The sequence below is a fragment of the Salvelinus namaycush genome, chromosome 7, assembly GCF_016432855.1.
Source record: "Salvelinus namaycush isolate Seneca chromosome 7, SaNama_1.0, whole genome shotgun sequence".
Lineage (NCBI taxonomy): Eukaryota > Metazoa > Chordata > Actinopteri > Salmoniformes > Salmonidae > Salvelinus > Salvelinus namaycush.
Window position 1 is genome coordinate 52,388,942 of NC_052313.1, and position 18,669 is coordinate 52,407,610.

General features: G+C 42.4%; 1 pseudogene; it reads left to right on the plus strand.

Annotated features, from left to right (window-relative positions):
* Nucleotides 1–2,142: 2,142 nt before the first annotated feature.
* The window catches only part of LOC120051419, a 206,130-nt pseudogene continuing 189,603 nt past the window's right edge, over nt 2,143–18,669 (plus strand).

The following is an 18,669-nucleotide window of genomic DNA, read 5'->3' on the forward strand; positions in this document are numbered from 1 at the left end:
TCCCAACGGCCCTACAGACTGCGGAGGCCTTGTTCATTCACGTCTTCCGGCACTACGGGGTGCCTGAGGATATAGTGTCTGACCGAGGTCCCCAGTTCAGGTCGAAGGTCTGGAGAGCGTTCATGGAGTGTCTGGGGGTCTCGATCAGCCTTACCTCAGGTTTTCACCCCGAGAGTAACGGGCAGGTGGAGAGAGTGAACCAGGATGTGGGTAGGTTTCTGCGGTCTTATTGCCAGGACCGGCCGGGGGAGTGGCCGGCGTTCGTGCCCTGGGCAGAGATGGCCCAGAACTCGCTTCGCCACTCCTCCACTAACCTCTCCCCCTTCCAGTGCGTACTGGGGTATCAGCCGGTTCTGGCTCCTTGGCATCAGAGTCAGACCGAGGCTCCTGCGGTGGACGACTGGTTCCGGCGCGCGGAGGAGACATGGGAGGCCGCCCATGTTCACCTTCAGCGCACCGTGCTGCGCCAGAAAGCCAGCGCAGACCGTCACCGCAGTGAGGCCCCGGTGTTCGCACCGGGAGACCGGGACTGGCTCTCGACCCGAAACCTGCCCCTACGCCTGCCCTACCGGAAGCTGTGTCCGCGGTTTATGGGGCCGTTCAAAGTCCTGAGGAGACTGAACGAGGTGTGTTAACCCCTCGTTCCATGTGTCTCTGTAACCGATGTGAAATGGCTAGCTAGTTAGCGGTGGTGCGCGCTAATAGCGTTTCAATCGATGACGTCACTCGCTCTGAGGCCTTGAAGTAGTTGTTCCCCTTGCTCTGCAAAGGCTGCGGCTTTTGTGGCGCGATGGGTAACGATGCTTCGTGGGTGACTGTTGTTGATGTGGGTCCCTGGTTCGAGCCCAGGAAGGGGTGAAGAGAGGGACGGAAGCTAAAACTGTTACATCTCTCCTCAGGCCGGTGGTGGCTGGTCAGGAGTCTGAGGTGCGGGAGGTTCCTCCTCCCCCTCTGGACATCGAGGGAGCCACAGCGTACGCTGTTCGCTCCATACTGGATTCGAGGCATCGGGCGAGGGGCCTTCAGTACCTCGTGGAGTGGGGTACGGTTCGTAGGAGAGATGCTGGGTTCCGGTGGAGGACGTGTTGGACCCTTCAATGCTGCGGGAGTTCCACTGTCTCCGTCCGGATTGCCCTCCGGGTCGTCCCCGAGGCCGGTGTCGGCGCGCGGCGGGTACCGCGCGTCAATGCTTCCGCCAAAGTCAGTTCCTCTCCTTGTTCGTTCGGCGGTCGACGTCACCGGTCTTCTAGCCATCGCCGATCCACCTTTCATTTTCCATTTGTTTTGTCTTGTTTTCCCGCACACCTGGTTTACATTCCCTCATTATTTGATGTGTATATAACCCTCTGTTCCCCCCCATGTCTGTGTGTGGAATTGTTTGTTGTAAGTGTTTTGTGCATTTCGGACTGGTTGGCTATTTTGCTGTTCGGGGTGCAGTTTGTTTTGCATCATTAAAGTGCTCCGGCTGTTACCCATTTCTGCTCTCCTGCGCCTGACTTCCCTGCAGCCAGTTAAGCACCGCTTACATATATGAACTGTAACTCTGTAAAATCGCTGAAATAGTTGCATGTAAGTTTATATTTTTGTTCAATATATATTGTGAATTATAATGAAATATTGATCCATACAGTAAGATGGCAAACATGTATTTTATGTTTTTAGGAAAATATTTTATCTTGTGAATGTTATAGTGTGCATGCCATATAGGCATATGGATGAATGGCTATATGCTGTTGATTAAAAATATCTCTTACACTCAGTGGACAGGAGGAAAATTAAATAAACAATAGTTATTAATTTACCTTTAAATATTTCAGTATTGACAAGTTTTGTTACATTATAGCAGAGATTCTATCAATTCTAAATTCTATATATGTAATTCTGTGCGTAGTAGCCAAATATACACACAGGGAGGCGCCAAAGACCAGGTATGAGTAGGACTACAGGAATGAATATTCCAGAAGGGGTTAGAAAAAATGCTTATTAAAGTTATTATAACATATAAACATAATGCAATGTGTTTGTCTACCATATGATTCCATTGCAGCTATTAAACATAATTTACAAGTTAAATTAAACTTTATTTTATTTTCCACCAAGAGGTAATGAATAGGGAGGAACTAAACCACATTTTACTTTCACTTTCACAGCCTCATGAAATACAATATCAGACGTAGTTTAGGCTATAAACCACATAATTGTTTAGCATATCTCATTTTAACTTTTATTTATTATCTAAACAAACTAATTAGCAAATATGTCCAAACTAACGCTCATCGGATTGTGCTTCTGGCTTTATGTGGCGCAAAAGTTCGTTTCCGGAGGTAAGTTTAATCGACCCGCAGGGTCGAACGTAGATTTAGGTCTACCTAATATTTGAAGAATGGTTTTAAACGACGTATATGTGGGTTACGTTACGGACCGCACCCTTCATATTCGGTTTAGCTACACACAGAGCCAACTTCAGGAAGTTATCAGATGTTGAATCATGGCCTAACCAAGGCTAAAACCTACAGAAGGGTCTGCGTGATCATGGCAGGCCCGGCGTTATGAGCGAGCCTTCGGGGGCCCATCCAAATAAAATATTGAAATATTGATCATTTATTTGACTGAGACGCACGCCGACAGAAAGACCCATCAATCTCAGATAAAGAATCCGAGCGAGCGAAACAGCGCCCCTCTGTCTCTGTAGGTGTAAACAATGTATCTGATTCTGTCTGGACCAAAAGAGTATGGCATGTTATACTATTTCTGTCCAGACAGCATCAGCTCCATAGGCTAGATAGATATAGGAGGCTGGCTTCCCCTAAGTATTTACTAGGCAGCAGCTACTCTTCCTGAGGTCCAAACACATTAAGGCACTTACATTACACACAAAACAAAGATAAAACAGTACATCATATAACATTATTACACCACTAGACATCTACAATACAAAATGTATAATACCACCATACAACAATATTACAATGTACATCTGTGTAGAGTGTGTGTGCTAACATTTGTGTGTGTATGTGTGTGTCTGTACCTGTGTGTGTGTCTCTCTACGGTACCTGCTGTTCCATAAGGGGTATTTTTATCTGTTTAAAAAAATCTGATTCTACTACTTGCATCAGTTACCTGATGTGGAATAGAGTACCATGTGGTCAAGGCTCTATGTAGTACTGTGCGCCTCCCATAGTCTGTTCTGTACTAGGGGATTGTGAAGAGACCTCTGGTGGCATGTCTTGTGGGTTATGCATGGGTATCTGAGCTGTGTACTCGTAGTTTAAACAGACAGCTCAGTGCATTCAGCTTGTCAACACTTCTTACAAAAACAAGTATTGATGAAGTCAATCTCTCCTCCACTTTGAGCCATGAGAGATTGACATGCATATCATTAATGTTAGCTCTCCGTGTACATTTAAGGGCCAGCCATGCTGCCCTGTTCTGAGCCAATTTTAATTTTCCAAAGTCCCTCTTTGTGGCACCTGATCACACGACTGAACAGATTGTTTTGCCACAGTTATATAATTACTCCTGTTTAAATAAGAACATTCAAAATACTTCACCAGAGAGCATGACTTAGCCACAGAGGATCATTAAAATACTTTACCAGAGAGCATGACTTAGTAACAGAGGATCATTAGCTTCTTTAAAAAAAATAGCTGTAGATTGTTTCAAATCACAAGTGAATAAGTGTATGCCTATTTTGGAATCCCACAATTTGGGCAGCGGGCGTGGCAATATGTCTGGGGCGGTAGGTAGCCTAGTGGTTAGAGCGTTGGGCCATTAACCGAAAGGTTGCTGGATTGAATCCCTGAGCTGTCAAGGAAAAAATCTGTCGTTCCGCCCCTGAAAAAGGCAGTTAACCCACTGTTGCCCGGTAGGCCGTCTTTGTAAATAAGAATTTGTTCTTAACTGACTTGCCTAGTTAAATAAAGGTTCAATGTAACAAAAAAATGTGATCTGATTGAGTTGTGGCTGTCAGTGAAAAGCATCTAAAATATGTGTGAAGGTAATGTCTTAAGTATAATTTTTATGTTGCAACAAGAAGAGAAGGGGTGTGTGGCGAAGATATGGTGTGTCTCTCTCCAGAATGCACTCAGCTGTCTCTTACCAATTCTTGCCCATTCATTGTTTCATTGTGTGACTTGTTTGCCCTTTGATTGTATATATTTTTAATCACTTCCCCATTACATATGTCATCTGTAGTCCTAGGCCTAGTTAATCCCTCGTCATTTGGTTACATTAATGACTGTTAATACTGTTAATATACTATTCTCAGAGTGGAAACGTTGTTTGCAGAATTCAGAACCTGCTACACTTTTGAGAAACAAGTTCTGGTTTATTTCATAACCATTATGAGTTTTGTCAATCTGGGTTGGGTTAAATGCAGAAGATACATTTCAGTAGAATAAATTCAGTTGTACAACTGACTAGGTACCCCCTTTCCTTTCACTTTAAATGGGGTATTGATCAAGATCAAAAGTCAAAAGGGCAAACAATTCACACAATGTAACAATGAATGTGCAAGAATTGTCGGGAGACTGCGGGCTTATTCAGGACAGATTTTGGTGAGAGTGAACCCTCTTGCTCAGCCTCTTCCTCTCTGCTGAAACTAGCGAGCGAAACAGCGCCCCTTTGTCTTACTATATGTAGCCCATGTATCTGATACTGTCTGTCCAGAAAAAAGTTTGACATGCCTTACTCCTTTTGTCCAGACAGCATCAGATACATGACTAGCATCACTACTTTGGACGGTTCTGACTTAGAATATGTGGACAACTATAAATACCTAAGTGTCTGGCTGTCGTTCTGCCCCTGAACAAGGCAGTTAACCCACTGTTCCTAGGCCATCATTGAAAATAAGAATTTGTTCTTAACTGACTTGCCTAGTTAAATTAAGGTAAAATAAATAAATAAAAAGACTGTAAACTCTCCTTCCAGACTCACATTAAGCATCTCCAATCCAAAGTTAAATCTAGAATCGGCTTCCTATTTCGCAACAAAGCCTCCTTCACTCATGCTGCCAAACATACCCTCGTAAAACTGACTATCCTACCGATCCTTGACTTCGGCGATGTCATTTACAAAATAGCCTCCAACACTCTACTCAGCAAATTGGATGCAGTCTATCACAGTGCCATCCGTTTTGTCACCAAAGCCCCATATACTACCCACCACTGCGACCTGTATGCTCTCGTTGGCTGGTCCTCGCTACATATTCGCTGCCAAACCCACTAGCTCCAGGTCATCTATAAGTCTTTGCTAGGTAAAGCTCCGCCTTATCTCAGCTCACTGGTCACCATAGCAGCACCTACCCGTGGCACGTGCTCCAGCAGGTATATTTCACTGGTCATCCCCAAAGCCAACACCTCTTTGGCCGCCTTTTCTTCCAGTCCTCTGCTGCCTATGACTGGAACGAATTGCAAAAATCGCTGAAGTTGGAGACTTATATCTCCCTCACTAACTTTAAGCGTCAGCTGTCAGAGCAGCTTACCGATCGCTGCAGCTGTACACAGCCCATCTGTAAATATCCCATCCAACAAACTACCTACCTCATCCCCATATTTGTTTTTGTTTTTCTGCTCTTTTGCACACCAGTATTTCTACTTGCACATCCTCATCTGCACATACCACTCCAGTGTAAATTGCTAAATTGTAATTACTTCGCCACCATTGGCTTATTTATTGCCTTACCTCCATACTTCATTTGCACACACTGTATACAGATTTTTCTATTGTGTTATTGACTGTACATTTGTTTATTCCATGTGTAACTCTGTGTTGTTGATTTTTTTCGCACTGCTTTGCTTTATCTTGGCCAGGTCGCAGTTGTAAATGAGAACTTGTTTTCAACTGGCCTACCTGGTTAAATAAAGGTGAAATAAAAAAATATATATAACCCACAACAGTCTATATAACACAACAGACAGCAGTCTTTATACCGCAACAGTCTGTATACCGCAACAGTCTTTATACCGCAACAGTCTGTATACCGCAACAGTCTGTATACCGCAACAGTCTTTATACCGCAACAGTCTGTATACCGCAACAGTCTGTATACCGCAACAGTCTTTATACCGCAACAGTCTGTATACCGCAACAGTCTGTATACCGCAACAGTCTGTATACCGCAACAGTCTGTATACCGCAACAGTCTGTATACCGCAACAGTCTGTATACCGCAACAGTCTTTATACCGCAACAGTCTGTATACCGCAACAGTCTGTATACCGCAACAGTCTTTATACCGCAACAGTCTTTATACCGCAACAGTCTTTATACCGCAACAGTCTGTATACCGCAACAGTCTGTATACCGCAACAGTCTTTATACCGCAACAGTCTTTATACCGCAACAGTCTTTATACCGCAACAGTCTGTATACCGCAACAGTCTTTATACCGCAACAGTCTTTATACCGCAACAGTCTTTATACCGCAACAGTCTGTATACCGCAACAGTCTGTATACCGCACAACAGTCTATATAACGCACAACAGTCTATATAACACAACAGTCTATATAATGCACAATAGTCGATATAACACAACAGTCTATATAACGTAGCAATTTGTGACAAACCATCAGTAGAGTTGAAAATGTGATGGAACCCATTTAAATTTGTATTTTTCATTTGGTACATAGGAATTTATCTGCAAAAGTAATTTTTATGTGAAAGGGAAGGGGGATACCTAGTCAGTTGTACAATTGAATGTATTCAACTGAAATGTGTCTTCCGTATTTAACCCAACCCCTCTGAATCAGAGAGGTATGGAGGGCTATGTACACTACCTCATCACTCAAAGACTTTTATCATCAAAAAGTCAGTCTGATGGAAACATATCTCTGGTGGGAAAATGTGATTATTGTTTTATGCAGATTTTAGAATAATATCATGAAAATCTGTCGCAGATTGGATGGAAACCTAGCTAGTGATATGATAGTGAACAGGGTGTAGACAAAGACTTTAGTCTGTAGTGTAGTCTAGATACATTTCCACCCCAGTGGTGGTGGTGAGGGGGGACATACTAGTCAACGTGGCCAGACTACATAGACCAGATACACCCAGCAAGCAGAATTCTAGATATAAACAGTAAAGGTTGATAATAATGTCAGTTCAATGCCAATAGGGTTAGGACTACATATTTATACCCTAACCTTAATGTATTACCCTGGATACATTAATACTCTGATACATGTATGAAATGTCTGCTTTTCCAGAGGATCTTTATCATAAAGTGGGAGGTGAGATCCTGTTGACACCGGACAAATCCACAGTGCCTGACCCCATCACAAGCATCCTATGGAAGCATGGGAGGAACAAGGTGGCAGAGTGGGACAAGGGTTTTGGTGTTCTGGACATCTATGCTGCCTTCAAAGAGCGTACAACCCTGGACCAGACTACTGGAGAGCTGAGAATCAGTGGATTGATGAAAACAGACAGTGGAGTTTATTCTGTGGAGTTCAACAGCAAACTGCTTGACAAGAGATATAAACTATCTGTTATCAGTAAGTGTTTCTATGTGTGTCTGTGTCTGTGTGTGTGTGTGTGTGTGTGTGGTCATGTAGAAACAGCAGGTTATGTATTGTAGTGCCTCACAAACATTTTCCCAAATGATTCCTGTTTCTTTCCTCTATTTACAGAGGCAGTCCCCAAACCCACAATCACTTCTTCCTGTAACGCCAACAAAACCTCCTGCACTCTGACCTGTGAGGGCGACACCACTGATGCTGAACCAGTCACCTACAGCTGGAAAGTGGGAGAGTGGGCATGGGAGGTTGTAGACAAACAGCTGATTGTTTCTAAGAGCGACACTGGAAAATCAGCCAATGGTTACAAATACACCTGCAAGCTGAAGAATGTTGTTAGTGAGGAAGTCAGTGAGGTGTTTGGTCCAGGTGAGTGGACACTCATATATTTAACCTTTATTTAACTAGGCAAGTCAGTTAAGAACAAATTCTTATTTTCAATGACAGCCTAGGAACAGTGGGTTAACTGCCTTGTTCAGGGGCAGAACGACAGATTTTTACCTTGTCAGCTCAGGGATTCGACCTTGCAACCTTTCGGTTCCTAGTCCAACACTCTAACCGCTATGCTACCCTGCCGCCTCATAAGTGTGTTACAATCTTATGTATTGATATGTCAGTAACACTGCTAGTGTTGTAGGACATTTTGAGTGCTGCACCATGTTGAATTCCTGATCAACTCCTGTCAAAGTATCAATACAAAATGTGTTTTCATTTCAGAGTCTTCCAGTATCGGTGCTGTTGTTGCTCTGGTTGTCTGTCTCATTGTAGCATTTGCTGTCTTAACAGGTAAGAACAGCACATCTATAGTAACAGAGCACTGTACATGTACATATTTCTGAATCACAGATTGACATAACAGCAGCAACATCAGTGAGCTATACCCCCTGAAGGGGATACCTGTTGTACCTGTATTTACAGTACTGTTCAGGCTACTGCTACAGTCAAGACAAGGGGTTAGATGCACCACCTGCTGTAGGGCACAGTCTTCATAATGTGTCACAGGGAGGCACCAATTTGGACAGTGCACAGTATGGATTAGTCTAATCTGAATTAATCAGCAAAAAGTATGGTAATTACTTTGTGTTAACCTAAAAGTATGTTTATCGTACTGTTAGGTTCTAATTCTCAGAGAAAAAACTTGACGGACACTATGAAAGCTTAAACCAAGTTTATTCATCCCAGAGGATCAATACAGCTGCATTAGACAAAAACATATTCACACAAGCACGGATATTTAATCCTTTCTCCTATGCTGAGTCTCCTCCTACACTTCTGAACAGCCAATGCATCTCTGTTGCCAGACAGAACCTTAGTGATATCTGTTCTTCCTCACTTCATCTGACCTGACCTCTGCCCCAAAGTGCTCACTCCTCCCCAACTTACAGCTGTCATGGTGACTGGTACCAGACTGTGTCTCTTTTCCTCCCATAGGATCCCTGATGACTAACAATAACAAACTGACATAATGTAAATGTTACCCTCTCTCCCTCAGTGACATGAATAAGAATATTTCATATTCTCAGAACCCAACAGTACAATGGATATTGCATAGATGTGAAATCGCTGGCTAGGTTATTTTACCTTTGTTATAAGCTACATCCATCCTGTTTTTTTTCAATCGAGTGGCTCAGCAGGCAACTTTTACTTTCACAGAAAGCTCATGTCTGCTATGAAGGCTGAATACATAGCCACAGTCAACATACTACAAAACTGTTTGTTACAAACAAACTAGAAAAATGACTTCAAATAAACGGCTCACAGTGCCTCAATGAAGATAATGTGGGCCATGAAACCACAGATAGCCATTCATTTCCAATGGAAGAGAAGCAACGTGTGCAAGGGACAGTTGCTAGCATGGCCGAGGGTCGTGAACAGGGCGGGACCAAAGTTGGGAAAGCTGAACTTTATGCAAATACTTCGCACCATCACGGCGTGCTTGAAGTAGATCACAACACACACAAGTCAATAAAATATAATGTTAGGAAACGGTTAACATTAAGCCATGGGTAGAATCTTAATTGTTTACTCCTCGCATCCTCTCTCTTCGCTTCCTTCTCAAAAACCATTGGAGGAGAAGGTCAGAGGGGAGGGACCTCTGGCTTTCTCATCCAATGGGTTTTGAGAAGTAGGAGAGAGGATGCAAGGAGTATGCCATTGATATTCTCCCCTAGTCGCACCAGTATGCTACGTTTTCGATACCATATCGACCCATCCACTATAACTATAATATGTGACTGTGCCTAAGGCCTATCTGCAGGTCCATAAAAGGATGATTCATTTTGGCTGTGTGTGGCTTTACCATAATAAATATGGGGTTTCCAGGGTTGGGTAGGTTACATGTAATCAGTTACTCCATAACCCTGGGGGTTTCCACCAGGGGCTTCCACTTGGTATAGCAGGGTAGCTCAAGAACAATCATTTAAAGTAGGTAAAAAAGTAGACATTCCAATCCTGATTAAAATACAACATCTGTTTAGAGTATTGGATGGCATGGCTCAGAGAGCAGCTGCCAGCATGGTGCCTCTTCTTTCACTTAGAAAGCAGAGAACAGAGAGTGACAGTTTGTTTTGCCGTTAAGCAGTTTAGGCTGGTCGCCGATTGCTTTGAATCTGTTGTAATCTGATAGCCAGGGAATTGGGAGGTGGGGGAGCCCTCCTATTTGGTGACCATTCGAAACCAAAAGCTATTTTATAGCTATTAAAATAGGTTTTGATAGCTGTTGCCTAATTGGTATCTTCATTCATTCGGCCCAGGAGGCTAATGCAATTTTGGTTTCATGTATTGTCATAAAAAGAAACACAACTGAACGATTTCCCCCCAAAAATGCATGTCCTGTTTTATTTTTTTTAATGAAGCTAAGCTACTTACGGTTTTTAGTCCTCTGCAGTCGTTCATGTTCTCTTCTCCTGTATCGTTGAAGACACTATCATGACTTCCCACTAGCATTGTCTTGTGCTCTTCCCACTTTCTACAAAGACCGTTGGTGGGAAGTCATTATAGATCTACACTGTATGCACCGTTCCACAAGAGTGGCTGTAGCCCTAGGGGGTCGGCAACCTTCTTCATCTGGAGTGCCAGTTTATAATTGATCCTACCATTTCTAATGCCAGTTATGATTTTCATATACGCATTGTAGGCTACCTAACCATGCCTAGAAAATGTCTAACTGCCCACAGACTGTGCTGTCCATTCAGCACCACGCCATGGAGCTCCACTATGCCTACCTGTACCGAGGAGCTGTCCATTCAGCGGTGCTGAATCACGGACGCAGCCTTACATGTGTCCGCATGCACATGTTGATTTTGTCCATCCACACCAGACGCAATCAGGACACTCAGGTTGAAATATCAGAACGAACTCTGAACCAGCTATATTAATTTGGGGACAGGTCGAAACACGTGAAACATTCATGGCTATTTAGCTAGCTAGCTAGCTGTTGCTAGCTAATTTGTTCTGGGATAATAACATTGGGTTGTTATGTTACCTGAAATGCCCAATATCTTTTTTCTGGATCTTTGTAGAATTTTGCCCCATTTTGAGTCACACAAAATCGTGTTTTCTCTACTCCGACAATTAATCCAAAAATGAAAGGGGAAACCTACTTTGTTTCTAGTAATCTCTCCTCCTTCAGTTCTTCTACTTTTCTTCTTCTTCTGTGGACTTTGTATGGCGGTTGGCAACTGGAGTGTGGACCTCAGTTCATCTTTCAATCACCCACGTGGGTAAATGTTCCTAAAAACCAATGAAGAGATGGAAGAGGCGGAACTTGCAGCACATAATGCGTCAAAAATAGAAGCAAGTTCTATTTTAGCACCTGGCTACGCAGACACTCATTACCGTGCGCAATCATTCTGGATGAAATAATTAAATAACATGTACAATGTAGAGGTCGACCGATTATGATTTTTTTTAACGCCGATAACAATTATTGGAGGACCAAAAAAGCCGATACCGATTAATCGGCCGGTTCTTTTTTAATTTATTTGTAATAATGACAATTACATCAATACTGAATGAACACTTATTTTAACTTAATATAATACATCAATAAAATCAATTTAGCCTCAAGTAAATAATTAAACATGTTCAATATGGTTTAAATAATGCAAAAACAAAGTGTTGGAGAAGAAAGTAAAAGTGCAATATGTGCTATGAAAGAAAACTACTAGAAGGCTCAGAGCGAGAGACGTTTGAAACGCTATTAGCGCGCGCTAACTAGCTAGCCATTTCACTTCAGTTACACCAGCCTCATCTCGGGAGTTGATAGGCTTGAAGTCATAAACAGCGCAATGCTTGACGCACAACGAAGAGCTGCTGGCAAAACGCACGAAAGTGCTGTTTGAATGAATGTTTACTATAAATATTATTTCGTGGTGTCCCTCTCTAGTTAATTAACATTTACATGATTAGTTCAATCAGGTAATATTAATTACGGAGAAATTATTTTATAGAATAGCATGTCATAGCAATTAATCTGGCATAGTCAAAGACACGACAGTACCTATGATGAAAATTACAGGCCTCTCTCATTATATGCCTGAACGAGGCAGAACGTTCCTAGGCCGTCATTGAAAATAAGAATGTGTTCTTAACTGACTTGCCTAGTTAAATAAAGATTAAATAAAGGTGTAAAAAAAAAAAAAATACTGATTTCCGATTGTTATGAAAACTTGAAATCGGCCCGATTAATCGGCCATTCCGATTAATCGGTCGACCTCTACTACAAACTGGGTGTAATGGATGTGAAATGGCTAGCTAGTTAGCGGGTACGTGCTAGTAGCATTTCAATCAGTTACGTCACTTGCTCTGAAACCTAGAAGTAGTGTTGCCCCTTGCTCTGCAAGGGCCGCGGCCTTTGTGGAGCGATGGGTAACGATGCTTCGTGGGTGACAGTTGTTGATGTGTGCAGAGGGTCCCTGGTTCGCGCCCGGGTATGGGCGAGGGGACGGTTTAAAGTTATACTGTTACATTGATGCTGTTGACCCGGATCACTGGTTGCTGCGGAAAAGGAGGAGGTTGAAAGGGGGGTGAGTGTAACGGATGTGAAATGGCTAGCTAGTTAGCGGGTATGCGCTAGTAGCATTTCAATCAGTTACGTCACTTGCTCTGAAACCTAGAAGTAGTGTTGCCCCTTGCTCTGCAAGGGCCGCGGCTTTTGTGGAGCGATGGGTAACGACGCTTCGTGGGTGTCAGTTGTTGATGTGTGCAGAGGGTCCCTGGTTCGCACCCGTGTCGGGGCGAGGGGACGGTTTAAAGTTATACTGTTACATGGGCACACCTGTATTTGGGGAGTTTCTCCCATTCTTCTCTGCAGATCCTCTCAAGCTCTGTCAGGTTGGATGGGGAGCGTTACTGCACAGCTATTTTCAGGTATCTCCAGAGATGTTCGATTGGGTTCAAGTCCAGGCTTGGGCTGGGCCACTCAAGGACATTCAGAGACATGTCCCGAATCCACTCCTCCATTGTCTTGGCTGTGTGCTTAGGGTCGTTGTCCTGTTGGAAGGAGAACCTTCGCCCTAGTCTGAGGTCCTGAGCAGTCTGAAGTGGGTTTTTATCAAGGGTCTCTCTGTACTTTGCGCCGTTAATCTTTCCCTCGATCCTGACCAGTCCCCTAAGTTCCTGCTGCTGAAAAACATCCCCACAGCATGATGCTGCGACCACCATGTTTCACCGTAGGGATGGTGCCAGGTTTCCTCCAGACTCGACGCTTGGCAGTCAGGCCAAAGAGTTCAGTCTTGATTTCATCAGACCAGAGAATCTTATTTCTCTGGTCTGAGAATCCTTTAGGTGCCTTTTGGCAAACTCCAAGCGGGCTGTCATGTGCCTTTTATTAAGGAGTGGCTTCCGTCTCGCCACTCTATCATAAAGGCCTGATTGATGGAGTGCTGAAGAGATGGTTGTCTTTCTGGAAGGTTCTCCCATCTCCACAGAGGAACTCTGGAGCTCTGTCAGAGTGACCATTGGGTTCTTGGTCACTTCCCTGACCAAGGCCCTTCTCCCCTGATTGCTCAGTTTGGCCGGGCAGCCAGCCATTCTTAAATTTGTTCCATTTAAGAATGATGGAGGCCACTATGTTTTTGGGGACCTTCAATGCTGCTGAATTTCTTTGGTACACTTCCCCAGATCTGTGCTTTGACACAATCATGTCTCGGAGCTCTACAGACAAATCCTTCTACCTCATGGCTTGGTTTTCCCTCTGACATGCACTGTCAACTGTGGAAACGTATATAGACAGGTGTTTGCCTTTCCAAATCATGTCCAATCTATTGAATATACCACAGGTGGACTCCAATCAAGTTGTAGAAACATCTCAAGGATGATCAATGGAAACAGGATGCACCTGAGCTCAATTTCGAGTCTCATAGCAAAGGGTCTGAATACTTATGTAAATAAGGTATTTCTGTTTTTATTTAATTATAAATTTGCAAAGATTTCTAAACCTGTTTTCACTTTTGTATTATGGTGTATTGTGTGTAGATTGATGAGGACATTTTTTTATTTAATCAATTTTAGAATATGGGTATAATGTAAGAAAATCTGGAAAAAGGAGACGGGGTTTGAATACTTTCTGAATGCACAGTATGTGTACATCAGCGGAGTGGTCAGCATGTTAGCTCCCTTTAAAAAAGCATGTATATATTTTGTGATTCTTGTCATTCTTTGAGTTTGTTTGTCTTCATGCATTCTTGTTGATTGTAGGCCTGGGTAAGATCTTTGATGTATGCCTTTTATTTCAATGCATGTGTAGTATTTATCTAGCATAGTTTGCATTTGTCGTCAGCTGTTTAATTCACCGGTTACTTTCACATTGATTTGAAGTCGGCCTTGTGCAGGTACTGTGTGCAGGTTGTTTATTGGTGGTCTCAGAAATGATGTCTTCTTATTGCAGCTTAAACATGTAAATGTGGGTGAAGTCATACTCAATAGCTGACAGAATGGTTAATACACAGACTTGTACTTTAAGAGGGGTTATTTCTCACTCTGTTAAACCTAATACATAAGATACAGAACCATGGATCAACTTGAAAAATACAATTTGAATTTTTTTACTCCTCAGGAATTTGGTTGTGGAAGAAAAAGAAAGGTAGGCTAATTCTCTCTTCCTGTCTCAATTCTTCATACTCACTGCTTCACAGAAAATTCAGAACATTTGGATTCCAGTGAAAGCAAAGCACAATTTGAATGAAAATGTTAATAATGGCTTACATTTTTGAGTTCCTATTTAATCTCAGGATATCCCCAAGACACCTGGATCAACTTTTTGAGAAAGTATTTTGGTAGAATGTTTGGTAAGTGTTGCCTTAACTAGACTGATCCATATTCTAACAGGGTTCCCAAAGTAATACACACACAACATTATTCATGTACTGCCCAATATTCACTATATTCACAACCTTCCATGCACTACACACATACCTCCTCTCAGCACAGAACAGTAGTGTTGTTTTTGTCCCATTCCAGAAAACTGTTTTAAACTAGGTGTGTGTGTGAGAGAGAGACAGAGAGAGAGTCCACAGCTGTAATCCCACAACCCAGAATATGTCCAAGTTTTCTCATCATAACCTTATGCAAACTTTAAAGGACAAATACCTCCTAAATTCAAGGAACCTCTTCTCCTCTATTTGCTGTAAACAATGTTAATGGATGGTGTAACTTTACAAGGGATGCAGGCAACAATCAGAATTAATACTTATTTTCCACCATAATTTGCAAATAAATTCATTAATAATCCTACAATGTGATTTTCTGGATTTTTTTTCTCATTTTGTCTGTCATAGTTGAAGTGTACCTATGATGAAAATTACAGGCCTCTCTCATCTTTTTAAGTGGGAGAACTTGCACAATTGGTGGCTGACTAAATACTTTTTTGCCCCATTGATTGCAATTTTATTTTAATTCTGTTGATGACTGATGGTAAGACACAGTGGAATTCGACTTGAATTCTGCCACTGAGCATCCTTTTCATTATCATCCAGAAGTGAACACAACAAATACTAATATGGTTTGTGTATGAGAATGCTAATCTCAACTTTTCTCTCTTGTCTTCTCAGTTAAATGCAGTGATTGAGTCCAGCCAGAACAAGGCAAGTCATCCAGTTCATTTAAGACTGTATAAACAGAAGTAACTTCTTAAGTAGCATTTGATGCAATAAGAGAAGCTGTAGTAGATGTTTAACAAAACAGGGGAAGAGAACACAGACAAAACTGAAAAAGGGCAGGAGAATGGAGGTGCGTATGAAGCTTAAGTGGATAGTTTACCCGGTAACAGATCTGGAATCAGTGCTCCTGCAGTTACAGTGAACTCCAACCATATTTGTCCTGATGATTTGATTCCTGTAACTGACTGATCCTGAAAAGCTAAATACATTATATTTTGTTGTATTATAAGTATAGAGGGAACTGGGGTGTCAAACTCATTCCATTAAGGGCTTAGGTTTTTGTTTTTTCCTTTCAATTAAGACCTAGACAACCAGGTGAGGGGAGTTATTTACTAATTAGTGACCTTAATTAATCAATCCAAGTGCAAGGGAGGAGTGAAAATCTGCAGACACTTGGCCCTCTGTGGAATGAGTCTGACACATGAAGTAGAAGTATTGTGTTATTCTCTTGGCGCGACTACAGTTGGGGAGAATGAGTGGACAATGGTGAAGAAGAGTGGAGTAGAAAAGGCTGAAGTTGGAAATGAACAGCAGTTGATGGTTGGAGTGTGATTCACAAGCAAGGATGTTTTTTTGTTGGGGTGACCTGTTTGCGGTCTCAGAGATTGTGAAGGACGAATTGTTTAAAGTGGAATCGGTCAGAGTGACCAGGAGCGGTATGATGTTGATTTCGCATTTCAAAAGCACAAAAGGAGAAGGCTCTGTGGCTCTACAAGATGTCGATGTATGATGTGGAAAGCTAGGGTTTTCAGAGTTGGGCTCTGGTTAAAGGTGTCATCTCTGGTGTCTCGTTGGACATAGAAGCTGTGTGGTTTAGGGATAACATTCCAGGAGTGGTAGACGAATGTCGCTTGAATCGAATGATAGACGAAAAGAAGGCGCAAAGCCTATCGGTTTGATTGGCGTTTGATGAAGTGGTTCTCCCGACTTATGTAAAACCTGATTATGTGAGTTGTGCGGTGAGACGCAGTAGTTAGAATCAGGGCTATCCAGCAGGTCTCCTATGTGGAGGCAGTGAAAATAGCTGAATGAGTAAGTAGAGAGGAGGTGGTAGTGGATGTCCGACAGTCTGCAGTGAATGCCATGCAGGAGAAGGATCCCGACACACAAACAGTGAAGGTGGACTTTATTGCATTTATAGCGCAAGTGATGAATTGCACTAGTCAAGTGAAGAATAAAATCAAAGCAGTTAGACATTGTGAAGGGGGCAAATAGATTTCTGAATCTCCAGGACTTTACAGCCAAAATGTTACAGGGAGTACTGAATGGAGAGGTCCCCCCCCTCCCAGGTTCCCGAGCCTGTGTAGGGATCTGAATAGACATTTAAATCCGACTGAAGGTGTACAGTTTTTTGTTTGAAATTCAGGGTAGTAGTGTGAATTCGGGGAAATGTCTTTTGGTAATTAGTATGAATTTGTTAATGCAAAAAATATTTTGAGTTTATTTTTTACTACCCTGTACAGTAGGTGGCGGCAATACACCTTATGAGTGTATTCTTTCAGAAGAAGAAGAGTTTGTCCCTGTGTCCTCATTGGCAGATAAACCTAGCGGATCCAATAGTCTTAAATATGAGTCAAAGCCTGATGGTAAGAAGACACAGTGGTATTCTCCTGGAATTCTGATACTCAGCATCCTTTTCATTGTCATCCAGAAGTGAACACAACAAATAAGTATATGGTCTGTGTATGAGAATGCTAAACTCAACTTTTCTCTCTTGTCTTCTCCTCAGCTAAAGGCAGTTCATTTAAGACTGTATAAAGCAGAAGTAACTTCTTAAGTAGCATTTGATGCAGTAGGAGAGGCTGTAGTTGTTTTCCTTCTGTGTGATTCTGCTGAGGGGTTTTGCTACTGTCCTCTAAAACAGGGGACAACATTGCTGACAAATTACAGGGGAATGGAGGTGTGTATGAGACTTAAGCAGACAGTTTACCCGGTAACAGAGTGCTCTGGCAGTTACAGTACACTCAAGACATATTTGTCCTGATTCCTATAACTGACAGATTCTTAAAAGCCAGATACATTATACTTTGTTGTATTACAAGTATATAGGGTTCATCTAGATCTGGGGTGGCAAACCCATTCCATGAAGGGCTTAGTGTCTGCGGGTTTTTTGTTAAGATCTAGGCAACTAGGTGAGGGGAGTTGTTTACTAATTGGTGACCTTATTTCATCAATCGAGTGAAGACCCGCAGACACTCGGCCCTCCATGGAATGAGTTTGACACATGTTCTAGAGGGTTACTAGATATTATCTGATTAAGGAAGTTTGTCCTTCTATTAGCAGCTCATTAGCAGCTGAAGCCAGCAGATCCAACAGTCCTAAAGATGAGTCCAAGCCTGAGTGTAAGAAACAGTGGCGTTCACCTGGAATTCTGCCATCTACTATGTTGTTGATTACCTTGAGAATTGTTAAAGCAAGTGTGTGTTCCAGAAAAGACAAACTAGGAAATCCCTGTACTGTTTTATTGTTGTAGCTTATGAGGGTGTGAAGGGAGAGCAGGATTGTGTGTGATTAAAGTCTAACTCTTCTGGAAGAACACCTGTTGCATATATAACATAAGACCAAGAGTTTTTCCAGACCATGTGACCTGACCAGGAAAAACTCCTGCCCCTAGTCATTAGTAATGTTTTGTCTCCTGAGCTCTTTCCTCTACTGCTTCCTTCCAGCTGGTGGTCTTCCTGGTGGGGTAACTGAGGACCAGAAACATGGGGTTTGAAGGCTCTCACTACATAACTCCATATCTGTTACATTGAGACAAACGACCAAGAAGAGAAACATGTTTGAACTGTTGGAGATGTTTTTAATGAAATGTAAAATGAAGGAAAACAACAGGTGAACATTGCACAAAGTAACATGCAATCAGATGAAGTACAGTGAGCTACAAAGTATTGTCAGTGACATATTTTGTTGTTTTGCCTCTGTACTCCAGCACTTTGGGTTTGAAATGAGATAATGACTATGAGGTTAAAGTGCAGACTGTCAGCTTTAACCCGA